Genomic DNA, 5501 nt, shown 5'->3' on the forward strand with positions numbered 1-5501 from the left:
AGGAATTGAAGGTTCAATTGCAAGAATTGACGGATAGAGGTTTCGCTCGATCGAGTTTTTCTCCATGGGCGCTTTGTATTGTTTGTGAAAAGAAGGACGGAACCATGAGGTTGTGCATCGACTATTGTCAACTCAATAAAGTGACGATAAAGAATAAATATCCATTGCCACGAATTGACGATTTGTTTGATCAATTAAAGGGAGCCTCGGTGTTTTCAAAGATAGATTTGAGGTCGGGTACTATCGGTTGAGGGTCCGAGAATCGGACATACCCAAAACCGCTTTAAGAAGCGAGGTACGGTCACTACGAATTCTTGGTGATGCCGTTTGGGCTTACTAATGCCCTACGGTATTTATTGATTTAATGAATAGAATTTTCAGGCCATACTTGGATCGGTTCGTAGTTGTATTTATCGATGACATTTTGGTCTATTCGAGAGATGAAACCGAACATCTTTGAGCACCGAGGCTAGTGTTGCAAATTTTACGAGATAAGCAGTTTATCATAAAGTTGATAAATGTGAATTTTGGTTGAAAGAGGTTAGCTTTTTGGGGCACGTGGTGTCCGCATCGGGTGTCAGGGTGGACCCGAACAAAATTTCGGCCATAGTCGATTGGAAACCTCCACGGAATGTTACCGAAGTTAGGAGCTTTTTAGGCTTGCTGGTTATTACCGACGATTTGTGAAAGGTTTTTCGATGATAGTTGCACCGATGACGAAACTACTCCAAAAAGATGTTAAGTTCGAATGGACGGAGAAATGTCAGAAAAGTTTCAATCAATTGAAAACTTATTTGACTGAAGCCCCAATTCTAGTGCAACCCGAATCGGGCAAAGAGTTTGTCATTTATAGTGACGCATCCCTACTTGGTTGGGTTGCGTATTGATGCAAGAAGGGCGAGTTGTGGCCTATGCGTCGAGACAATTAAAGCCACATGAGAAAAATTATCCGACCCATGATCTCGAATTGGCTGCCATCGTATTCGCCTTAAAGATATGGCGACATTACTTATTTGGTGAGAAGTGCCATGTGTATTCGGATCACAAAAGTCTCAAATACTTGATGACTCAAAGAGACTTAAATCCGCGACAAAGACGTTGGCTCGAGCTGTTAAAGGATTATGGCGGTCATTGACTATCACCGGGAAAGGCTAATGTGGTTGCGGACGCCTTTAAGTCAGTAAATCACTATTTGCTTTATGAAGCGATGAATGTACACTTATGCATTCTACCCGACAATGTGTTAGTAGCTGAATTGAAAGCCAAACCATTATTGATCGCCAAATTCGTGAAGCTCGAGAAAGTCGACGATGAGTTGGTTGTAAAAGCGAAATTGAGTGTGTTCCAAACAAGGACTCGAAATTTCAAATCGATGATGACGATTGTTTGAGGTTCGAAGTCGTCTGTGTGTGTTCCAAAGAATTGAAACTTATTTCGATAATTCGAACGAAGCCCATTGTAGCCAAATGGCAATCCACCCGGGAGTACAAAGATGTACAATGATTTGAAACGTCGGTTTTGGTGGCATGGTATGAAATGAGACATCTCGACTTTGTTTGAGATGTTTAATATGTCAACAAGTGAAAGCGAGCATCAAGTGCCTTGAGGATTACTTGACCGATCACGATACCGAATGGAAGCGGGATCGAGTAACAATGGACTTTGTGTGCGGGTTACCATTGACTCGAATAAGAAAGACTCGATGCGGGTCATTGTTGATAGACCGACCAAGTCCGCTCATTTTATTCTGTCCGCACGGATTTTTCGCTGATAAATTGGCGTAATTATCGTCTCCCAAATTGTTCGATTGCATGGGGTACCTATTTCTATCGTGTCGGATAGAGACCCAAGATTTACATCGCAATTTTGGAAGAAATTGCAAGAGGCTTTGGGTACCAAGCTGCATTTTAGCACCTTTTCACCCCCAAACCGATGGTCAATCCGAACGGGTAATTCAAATGCTCGAGGATATGTTGAGATGTTGCATCCTTGAGTTTAGTGGTTCATGGGAGCGGTATTTACCTTTGGTTGAATTTAAACACAACAATAGCTTTCAATCAAGTATTAAGATGGCGCCTTACGAGGCTTTATACGGTCGTAAATGCCGTATCCCATTATTCTGGGGTGAACTTAGTGAAGGAAAAATCTTGAGGTTGATTTGGTTAAGGATGCCGAGCAAAAGTTCGAGTAATTCGTGAAAGTTTGAAAGTCGCCGGATCGTCAAAAGTCGTATGCGGATTTGAAAAGAAAAGACATTGAATATCGGGTTGGAGACAAGGTCTTTCTCAAAGTTTCACCTTGGAAGAAGGTGCTTAGATTTGGTCGTAAGGGCAAGTTGAGTCCGAGGTTCATCGGGCCATATGAAGTATCCGAACGAGTTGGGCGATCGCATATCGATTAATTTTGCCCCGAGCTCGAAAAGATTCACAACGTTTTCCATGTCTCTATGCTTGACGATATAGGTCGACCGTCGCACGTAATCACTCTATCCGAGATTGAGATTCACCTAACTTGAGCTATGAAGAAGAGCCGGTTCGCATTCGATGCATGAAGTAAAGAGCTACTGAAACAAGAAAATCCCATTAGTGAAGGTGTTGTGGCATAAACACGGGATGGAAGAAGCCACTTGGGAACTTGAGGACTCTATGAAAGAGCGATACCGAGCCTATTTACCGTAAGATTTTCGGGATGAAAATTTCTTAAGTGGGGAGAGTTGTGACACCCTAAATTGACCCTAGTCGGAAAGTGGTTTGGGACCACTAAACCGAGCCATAAAAATAATTAATTGTTATATTCTATACTTACTATGTGTGTGCATGCATATGTGGAAGTTTCATTCTCTAATTTTACCAATTGTATGAGAAATTATTAAATAGGGATCAATGTGAAACATGGGGAAATATGATAGGCTAATTTTAAATGGCTTATTAGTGCATGTTAACAAAAAGGTGGAGTTGCATGTCAAATAATCCACTTCCTAAGGAGGAGTGGCCGGCCATGACAAGGTTATGGGCAAGGGAACATGTTTCCAACATGTTTTGCTAGTGGTGTATGTAGGAAGTCATAAAATAAAGACTAGCATTAAAGAAATGAACAAAAAAATGAGCATGGATGCCCCCTTGTTGCCGTGAGTAGAGTAGAGGAAAAGAAAGGAGAAAAAAAATTTGTTCATCCATTCTAAATTCTTTGGCCGAAAATACTAAGGAAAACGGAAGGATTTTGCTCCATTTCTTGGTTTAGAAGAGATCTAGAAGGAGATTTGGCTATACTTGCATCAAGATTAAGGTATGTATGAGGTTGTGTCATGAGATTCATGCATGTTTTAGTTGCTAACTTGATGTTCATGTTAGCCATGGTTCAAATCCTTGTTATGCCATGGAAATGGTCTTTGGCCAAGGTTGATATTGTGTTGAGGCCATTGCATGCTAAATGTGAAGCTTGCTAATGATGCATGTAATGATGGATTGACTACTCTTGAAATTTCTTTTAGTATTCTTGAGTAGGGCATTGAGTCCTTTGTTTAACCATGACCAAAAATTTAAAAGGGTATGGTGTGTGAGGTATTCGGTACGTGGTATGCTCATGAGCATGGTTTATGCTTCTTGCATGATAGTTAAAATTTGTGTTTTGGATGGTTATGGACACCTTGAAATTCGCCTTGCACCTATGTGTGTATATATGTTGCACATGATGTTTTGGTTATGAAGTAAATGATAAATGTGTTTGTTTAAAGAATAAATTGTTGGAGAATATTTGTAAAAATTGCAAGTATATTGGCCATTAGGGTGAATATGTAGGTGATGTTGAATCAGGTTTTTGGTGCATATTCGGTTATGTGTATAATCGACCAAATGGGTGATTAGTAAGAATGGTTGCGAATATACAAGCATACATATGCATGTGTAGTTGAATTATGAATGTTTAGCAAGATGGTTAAACTAGTTGATTTATTGATCAAGCTCAAGGAGTCAAAGAAGGAGAATCAAGCAAGGGAAAGACGAAGGTCATCGAGTAGCCTACTTGGAACTATTTTACCCAACACGAGGTAAGTCATTAAGCATATATTTGGTGTTGATTTAAATGATCATAATATATATGCAAATGTGTTTAAATGAGTTGATGTGTAAATGGAAATGTATGTGTATGGAATGATGCCATTGTTGAATGTATAAAGGCAGCAAAATGCATAAGGTATTGGTCTCGGCACTAAGTGTGCGGGTATAAATGGACACGGTGACAAGATTGACACTAAGTGTGCGGGTTTAAAATTGTACAGCACTAAGTGTGCGAGTTTGATTATATAGCACTAAGTGTGCGAGCTGAATGTATATAGCACTAAGTGTGCGGATTCACTATATGCTCTTGCATTACAATTGGCACTGAGTGTGCGACATTATCGAGTTAATCCGGACAGCGGATCGGGTAAGTACCTTGAGCTCATGACGAATAGGCAATATGTTCATGCTCGGGGTTGAGCTTGGTAAGCTTTAAATCTATGTGATGATTGCAATTGTGTGATTGTGGTGAAAATGAGTTAGTGTGTGAAAATGCCTCAAATATCTTATTGTGTAGAATATGAAATGTGGATGTATGACTTGGTATGAGATTGAACCGAAAGGTCCGAGGAATTATGGTATAGTTTCGGTATGGATGAGTACCTAGCCTCGTTTATTGTTTCATGTTGTGATAACTTTATTAATGGATGGTGGTTGAATGCTTATGACTTCTTGAGTTATAAACTCACTCGGTGTTTTCTTGTCACCCCTTTTAGGTCTCTTGGACTCGTATTGTTTGCGTGCTCGGAACCGTCGTTGAAGTCATCACACCGGCTGGAAATCTTTTGGTATTGTCTTCGTAGTTGAACTAGGAGAACATTTGGCATGTATAGGCTATTATGTTTTGTTGAATTGTGGGTTGTAAACTTTAAGCCATGTGAAAATGGCCTATGTGGTCGTTGAGTGGGATGCTAGAACCTATAGCCACGAGTCTTAGAAACTTTAATTTTGATAAGGTGGCCATAGTTTGTGTCATGTATGATGGATGATTAGTAAGGTCAAGGAAAGATTCATGAAATTGGCATAGTCTACTGCAGTAACTGTTGCGGACAGCAGCAGTGATATGAGATTGAAAAATCACTAAAAATAGTAGAAGTAGAATTAAATAGTGAATAAATTATGAAATTTAACCTTGATGAATCTATTTTCATATGGACAAAACGAAACGACCATATGAGCAGTATACTGAGAGATATTAAAGTTCTCGTGAGACAGGGCCAGAACGCTTTCTGGATCCCCTGTCTCGACTTTGAAAATTTACTATAAATTATCCAGAAAGAATTAGAAGTCATGCCTTATATGTGAAGATTCCATTTTGAGTCTAGTTTCATTAGAAACAAACGGCACCAGTATTAGAGCCCTGTACAGAGAAATATTCAAGTTGTAACACGCGAAGGTCAGTGTAGTCGACCCCTGTAACATGGGTGACTTTAACTAATAAACTGT

This window comes from Gossypium arboreum, chromosome 1, assembly GCF_025698485.1.
Source record: "Gossypium arboreum isolate Shixiya-1 chromosome 1, ASM2569848v2, whole genome shotgun sequence".
NCBI lineage: Eukaryota > Viridiplantae > Streptophyta > Magnoliopsida > Malvales > Malvaceae > Gossypium > Gossypium arboreum.